Raw genomic sequence first — 8,735 nt, forward strand, 5'->3', positions numbered from 1 at the left:
CTTTTTGACACTGGTGCATCGCATTGTTTCATGTCAAGATCATTTGTTGCAAAGCATGATTTCACTTCAGAAATGTTGGAAAAACCCATGGGAGTTGTTTCTCCGGGCTCTTCTATGAGGGCTACCACAATGATTCCGGATGTTTCTATCAAGATGGGCAACTATATATTTCTATCTAAACCTTTTGTTCTTGGCGACTCTGATATCGATCTAATTCTTGGGATGGACTGGCTTTCTAAGCACAAGGCTCGACTTGATTGTGCTGCCAGGGAAATTCAATTGACACACTCTTCTGAGGATGTGATCATCTATGCCGCTCGTGATGAGACCATTCGGTTATTCTCTCTCAATGAGAAGGGCGAGCTAGAGGCAATCTCTCAGATTCTAGTCGTTTGTGAGTACCAAGATGTCTTTCTAGAAGAGCTTTCGGGTATGCCTCCTCACCGGTCAATCGAGTTCGTTATCGATCTTGAGCCTGGCACGGAACCCGTTTGCAAGCGTCCATACAAGCTTGGACCAAAGGAGCTGAAGGAGTTGAAGAAACAACTCGATGAACAAGAGTGTCTGGGTCTAATCAGACCGAGTTCATCTCCATGGGGTTGTGGTGTTCTTTTTGTCCAGAAGAAGGATGGCACGGACCGACTTTGTGTCGACTACCGTCCATTGAACAAGAAGACAATCAAGAACAAGTATCCACTTCCCAACATCAATGAGCTATTCGAGCAACTTAAAGGTGCAAAAGTATTCTCCAAGCCTGACCTTCGTATGGGTTATCATCAGATTCGCATTCGCGAACAAGATATTCCCAAGACAGCATTCAGAACAAGCTTTGGTTCTTATGAATATACTGTCATGTCTTTCGGCCTTGTCAATGCTCCTCCAACGCTCTCTCGAATGATGAACTTCATCTTCAACCCCTACACCAATGAATTCGTGCTGGTGTATCTCGATGATATCTTGGTCTTCTCCAAGAATAAGAAGGACCATGCCAAACATTTGCGATTGGTGCTCGACAAGCTCAGAGAGTATCAATTCTATGCGAAATTTTCCAAATGTGAGTTTTGGCTTGATGAAGTTCTTTACCTTGGTCATATCATCTCTGCCAAGGGCATCGCTATTGATCCCGAGAAGGTGTCTGCAGTTGTGAATTGGGAACCTCCTCAGAATGTCAAGCAGCTTCGCAGTTTTCTTGGGCTTGCAAGCTATTGCCGAAGATTCGTTGAGAATCTCTATAAGATTGCAAAGCCTCTTTCCAACCTCCTCCAGAAGCATGTGAAGTATGTCTGGACTCCTGAGTGTGACGTGGATTTCAACACTCTCAAACAGAAACTTGTCACAACTCCTGTCTTAACTCTTCCCGACGAATCCAAGCCATTCGAAGTTTTCTGTGATGCTTCTCTTCAAGGTCTCGGTGCTGTGTTAATGCAAGAGAAGAAAGTTGTGGCCTATACCTCTCGTCAGTTGAATCCCAACGAAACGAACTACCCCACTCACGATCTTGAGTTGGCGGCAGTTGTCCATGCATTAATAACATGGAGACATCTCTTGTTGGGAAGGAAAGTGGACATATTCACCGATCACAAGAGTCTCAAGTACATCTTCACTCAGCCCAATCTCAACCTCAGGCAAACTCGATGGGTCGAAATGATTCAAGAGTACAATCCGAGTATTGAATATACTCCAGGCAAGGCAAATGTCATTGCAGATGCTTTGAGCAGGAAGTCTTATTGCAGCAGCTTAATCCTCAAGCCCTTCCAACCGGACCTTTGTGAAGCTTTCCGCAAACTGAACCTCCAAGTTGTTCCTCAAGGCTTTCTTGCCAACCTCCTAGTCTCTCCTACTTTGGAAGATCAAATTCGTGAGGCACAACTTCTTGATGCCATGGTGAAGAAGGTGAAACATGGGATTGCCAAGGGTCTTTCCAAATACAAGTGCTATCGCATTGATGACAAAGACACTTTATTCTTCGAGGACCGGATTGTGGTTCCTAAAGGTGATCTAAGAAAGGTCATAATGAACAAAGCGCACAATTCTCTTCTTTCCATTCATCCTGGAAGTACGAAGATGTACCATGACCTCAAGCAGTCGTATTGGTGGACTCGAATGAAGCGAGAAATCGCTCAATTCGTGAACGAATGTGATGTCTGTCGAAGGGTGAAAGCATAACACCAACGACCAGCTGGTCTCCTCCAACCTCTTGCTATTCCAGAATGGAAGTTTGATCATATCGAAATGGACTTCGTGACTGGATTTCCCAAGTCCAAGCGCGGAAATGATGCTATCTTCGTTGTCATCGACAAGCTTACAAAAGTCGCTCATTTTCTTCCTATCAAAGAATCTATCATAGCAGCTCAGCTGGCAGAGTTATACACCTCCAGGATTGTCTCCTTGCACGGCATTCCACAATTGATTTCTTCAGATCGTGGAAGCATCTTCACTTCTAAGTTCTGGGACTCCTTCCAGAAGGCCATGGGCACCAACATTCGCTTCAGCACAACTTTCCATCCTCAAACTAGTGGCCAAGTCGAGCGAGTCAATCAAATCCATGAAGATATGCTCAGGGTTTGTGTCATCTCTTTCGGTATGAAGTGGGAAGATTGCCTCCCATATGCCGAGTTCTCCTACAACAACAGCTTCCAAGCGAGTTCGGGCAAGGCCCCATTCGAGATTCTATATGGCAGAAAGTGTCGTACTCCTCTCAATTGGTCAGAGACTGGTGAACGCCAACTTCTTGGCAATGAATTAATCATAGAGGCTGAAGAAATGTGTAAAGTCATCCGTGAAAATCTCAAAGCCGCGCAATCGCGCCAGAAGAGTTACTACGATAGCAAACACCGTGATTTGGCTTTCGAGATCGGAGACCATGTCTACCTCCGCGTCTCTCCAATGAAAGGCACTCGTTGCTTCGGTATCAAAGGGAAGCTTGCCCCTAGATACGTGGGTCCCTTCAAGATCATTGGCAAAAGAGGCGGCCTCACCTATCAACTTGAGCTTCCCTCCAACTTCGCGAATGTGCATGATGTGTTTCACGTGTCACAGCTTCGCAAGTGCTTCAAGACTCCTGAGCGCACCATCAACTTCGAAGAGATTGATATCCAAGAAGATCTGTCTTATCATGAGCATCCCGTTGCTATTCTCGAAGAAACCGAGCGCAAGACTTGCAACAAGTCTATCAAATTCCTGAAAGTGAAGTGGTCACACCATTTCGACCAAGAAGCCACCTGGGAGCGCGACGACCACCTCCGTTCCGAATATCTGGAGTTCTTTCAGTCCTAGATCTCGGGACGAGATCCTCTCGTAGTGGTGGAGTGTTGTAACACCCCGAATGTGACTTCCCATTTTTGTAACTCCAACTCTTGCCATTTTCGGCTCTAAGTTATGAGATTCCCTTCGTGGTTGGGTTTTGTCTTCATTTTGCATTTTGTTCTTGTCATGCATTTCATATCATGTCATCATGTGCATCGCATTTGCATACATGTTCGTCTCATGCATCCGAGCATTTTCCCCGTGGTCCGTTTTGCAATCCGACACTCCCACATGCACCGGCGCACCCCTCTTGTCTTTTTTTCGTGAGCGGGTGTTAAACGTTATCGGAATGGACCGAGGTTTGCCAAGTGGCCTTGGTACACCACCGATAGACCACCTGTCAAGTTTCGTTCCATTTGGAGGCCGTTTGATGCTCCAACGGTTAACCGGGTAACCGCAAAGGCCTCTTGTGTGTTGCAGCCCAACACCCTTCCAAAACAGCCCAATAACCCACCTAAACCCCCTCCATGCTCTCCGTTGTCGGATCACGATCGTGTGGTCAAAAACTACACTCCTTTTGGACACTCCTACCTCCTCCTAGCTATAAATATGTGCTCCCCCCCGGATTTTCGCGCAGTCCAAACCCTAGCCTAGTCCCTCTCCGCCGCCGGACACGTCTGGGTCGGACCGGACGCATCCGCCGCCGCACCCGAGCCAACGGGAAGCCGCCACGTGGCGCTCCCCGCCGCCAGCCACCGCCGGCCCGCCCGAGCCCGCGGGAGGGCCTCCCGGCCCGGATCGGCGGCGCCGCCCGCGCCTCCACGCGCCCTGCCGCCGACCGCCCTCGCCTCCACGCCGGCCGCCGCCTTCGCCGCTGTAGCTCCCCGCCGCCCGCGCGCGCCTCCTCCCTCCTCCAGATTCGACGAGCCCCGCCCGTTCCGGCCATCTCCATCCACCCCGGCGTCCGTCTCCGGCGAGTTCGAGCTCCCCCGGCGAACCTCGGTTCGCGCGCCGCGAAGAACCCTAGATCCATTTCGGAGGGGTATATTTTCTTTAAGTCCCTTTTTCTGCAACTTTGTATGCCCCTGTTTATCGCATCATAACTCCATGACCGTAGCTCCGTTTCATGCGCACGATATGTCAAAATGTTCATCATGAGATGCTCTTCATTTTGGTCCATTGTGCCATGCTTGTTTGAGTTCATCGTGATGCCTAAATCATTGCTGCAAGAGTGCTATATGATGTTTACTGCTGTTACTTATCAGATTATGATGTTTTGTCTTTTTTGTTGCATTTGATGTGTGCATCTTATGAGCATGAGCTCTACATGTGTTTTGATCTATGTCATGCCATCCTTACAGAGGTGCTTGCCATGTATTTTTGTGATCTATGTGATGACTAGCACAAGCATGTAAACTAGGCTTCGTGATGTTGCTGTTTTCAGGGACACAGGATGTTGCTAAGTCCTTTTTCCTGCTGTTATTTTGATGCCATGTATCCATGTTGCTAAAGTGAGATTCATTATTATTTTGAGATACTTCAGTAAGGATGTTTTGAACATATGGTTATGCTCTATCCAGCCATGCCATTTCTTGCAATTATGGAGTGCCCAAGCATGCCATTTTCTTGCTCTACGTTTGCTATAAAATGTTCCTGGCAGAATGTTAACATGCTATTCAATTTTGCCATGGATGTTGCTAGTGATCCATACATGCTATGAACTTGCTCTTGCGATGGTTAGCTTCATGAACATGTCTTCTTGCTGTTGGATGCTTTTTTTGTCATGGAATGCTTTGTGATGAGTGAATCAAGCTCGCAAAGATGCCTTTCGTAATTCTGTTAATGCCATGCTCTGTTTTCTGCTAAGTCTGAATCTGGTAATAAAACTTGCTATGTTTATAGAGGTGCCATCATATCTTCTGTGCCTTTTTGGCTCATCATCAGTAAGGGCTTTTGTTCTATGCATTTAGTAGATTCATGCCATGCCTTGATTTACTATGATATGTTCCTGTAGCATGTTGTTTGCTTACTCTAAATATGGCTTCCTGGTGTTATTTCTGGCATGAAAGTATTTTCACTAAGTCTATGAAGCTGATATCTTTTGCACTATTGCCATGCTTGTTTGATCCTGCTCTGGTGTGATTTAGCCGTAGCTCAGTGTTCATGTTTTGTCAAGCATCTCGAGTACATCACTGTCGTATGTTTTGTTGTTATGTTGGAGTGCAGTAGCTTAGCTTCTTGTTGCATACTAAGTGACATCGTGCTGTTAATCGCAGATTTGTGCCATCCTTGTTTTGCTTGTCATTTGCAAACCGTGCATCCGATTCCGGTGACCCTTATATCGATTTCAACCGAAATCATCTCATCTTTCCAGCGGCATACTTGGTTTGCCAAGTTGATGCCTTGTTCATCTTTTCCCTTCCGGAGCGCGCATATGCATTGCATATCACATCTCGCATATCATGCCATGTATTGCATCATGTTGCTTGTGCATTTACCGTGATTGATTGTTGGTCCTTTGCTTGTGTTCTTGCTTTGGGTAGAGCCGGGAGACGAGAACGCTTACGAGGAACCTGTTGAGAACGCTTACGAGGATCAAGCTTTCGACAATTCTGAGACCTTGCAGGCAAGATGACCATACCCTCGAAATCACTTCTATCTGTGCTTGCTAGTTGTTCGCTCTATTGCTTTGCCGCGCTACCTACCACTTGCTATATCATGCCTCCCATATTGCCATGTCATGCCTCTAACCCACCTTTCCTAGCAAACCGTTGTTTGGCTAAGTTACCGCTTTTGCTCAGCCCTTCTTATAGCGTTCCTAGTTGCAGGTGAAGTTGAAGTTGGTTCCATGTTGGAACATGGATATTTTGGCATATCACAATATCTCTTACTTAATTAATGCATCTATATACTTGGTAAAGGGTGGAAGGCTCGGCCTTATGCCTGGTGTTTTATTCCACTCTTGCCGCCCTAGTTTTGTCATACCGGTGTTATATTCCTTGATTTTGCGTTCCTTACGCGGTTGGGTGATTTATGGGACCCCTTGACAGTTCGCTTTGAATAAAACTCCTCCAGCAAGGCCCAACCTTGGTTTTACATTTGCCTACCTACGCCTTTTCCCTTGGGTTTTCGCGAGCCCGAGGGTCATCTTATTTTTACCCCCCGGGCCAGTGCTCCTCCGAGTGTTGGTCCAAACTAGAGCACCGTGCGGGACCGTCCTTTGGCAACTTGGGTTATGTTGGTACATGTACGCTTAGCTTATCCGTTGTGCCCTGAGAACGAGATATGTGCAGCTCCTATCGGGATTTGTCGGCACAACGGGTGGTCTTGCTGGTCTTGTTTTACCATTGTCGAAATGTCTTGTTAACCGGGATTCTGAGACTAATCGGGTCTTCCCGGGAGAAGGAATATCCTTCGTTGACCGTGAGAGCTTATGATGGGCTAAGTTGGGACACCCCTGCAGGGTATTATCTTTCGAAAGCCGTGCCCGCGGTTATGTGGCAGATGGGAATTTGTTAATGTCCGGTTGTAGAGAACTTGACATTTGACTTAATTAAAATACATCAACCGCGTGTGTAGCCGTGATGGTCTCTTTTCGGCGGAGCCCGGTAGGTGAACACGGTTTGGGTTATGCATGAACGTAAGCAGTTTCAGGATCACTTCTAGCTTCACGACTGTTGCGTTGCTCCTCTTCTCGCTCTTATTTGCGTATGTTAGCCACCATATATGCTTAGTGCTTGCTGCAGCTCCACCTCATTACCTCATCCTTCCTCTAAGCTTAAATAGTCTTGATCTCGCGGGTGTGAGATTGCTGAGTCCTCGTGACTAACAGATTCTACCAAAACAGTTGCAGGTGCCGACGATACCAGTGCAGGTGACGCAACCGAGCTCAAGTGGGAGTTCGACGAGGAACTTGGTCGTTACTATGTTTCGTTTCCTGATGATCAGTAGTGGAGCCCAGTTGGGACGATCGGGGATCTAGCATTTGGGGTTGTCTTCTTTTATTTCGGTTCCGTACTCGGACTTTGATTGTACTCTGAATGATGTATGTTTAATTTATGTATTGTGTGAAGTGGTGATTGTAAGCCAACTCTTTATCCCATTCTTGTTCATTACATGGGATTGTGTGAAGATGACCCTTCTTGCGACAAAACCACCATGCGGTTATGCCTCCAAGTCGTGCCTCGACACGTGGGAGATATAGCCGCATCGTGGGCGTTACATTAGCAATGGTCAAGTCACACAAACATTGAAAGATACTCCCTCCGTCTCATAATATAAGAGTGTTTTTAACACTACACTAATGTCAAAAACGTTCTTATATTATGGGACAGAGGGAGTAATTAGTTACTCCCTCCATTTACTAACACTACTGCAGGATGCTGCTAACGCGACACTACAATCAAAGACCCTTCGAGGAAACTGTTTGCGATGCATTAATCGCAAACGGTGATGTAAAAAAACCCGTCAAAAAGGGTACGAAACGTTTGCGATGGTGAAGACATCAAATACGATTCAGATTAGAGTCGCGTGTGCGATGCGTGGCATACGATTCATTGCAATGAACTGTTTGAGATTAGGGAACACAACAGAAACATTCACCCAGATCAAGGTGTGTGCGATATACAACATACTGTTCACTCGGATGAACTGTTTTCGATTAGGCAACATAAGAGAAACGGTTCAACTTAACAAGATGTGTGTGATATGCGGCAAACAGGTTCCTAATCAGAAATGTGTGTGAAGACCCATAATAACACGAACAATCTCTGCTAATAAGCCGTGTGTGTTGTGGGCAAACGCTTGGTGGTATACAATTGTCAGTGATTGATGAATTCATCACCGACGGGTTCCCTAGTATGGCCCGTGTGCGTTGTCATCGCATACAGAACAACAATTTATGTACTTATAACTTATACAGACTTGATTCCATAACCAAATTAAACATCCAATTACATAGGTGGCTAGTACACACATGACCTTTGCACACACTAAAGTATGTTCCAAAGTGCCTAGAAAACTCAAATAATGTATAAAAAAGCAAAATGAATGCTGAATAATTTCCTATTTTTAGGATGACACTCCTATAACTCCGCCTATGTTGTCTCAACATAGCCGGTCCCAAGCCCGGGTAAAGGAGGAGGGTTGTGATAGGCTTGGCGAGCCAACGTAAAAACTCAGCCACTCTTATGGAGATGAAACCCAAAAGATTTTCGTTGGGGCGTAACCCTCTCAGCGACGCGCCACATCGGAACCCGGGTGTGGTGGAAAATGGGCAAGGGCCGGGCCGTCACCCCCAAAGTGGTGTGCCGTATCTTGATCCGGATATGGTGGCAAGTGAGCGAGGATTGGGTCGTCGCATCCTTAGTGGCGCGCTACATCGGCGCCCGGATGTAGCGGAAAATGAGCAAGGGTCTTCGCATTTGACTCGACGAGTGCGAAGGGTAAGGAAGCTAGCCGAGCCTAGGAGGATTCGCTTAGGTAGCTGG

This window comes from Aegilops tauschii, chromosome 7 (genome assembly GCF_002575655.3).
Source record: "Aegilops tauschii subsp. strangulata cultivar AL8/78 chromosome 7, Aet v6.0, whole genome shotgun sequence".
NCBI lineage: Eukaryota > Viridiplantae > Streptophyta > Magnoliopsida > Poales > Poaceae > Aegilops > Aegilops tauschii.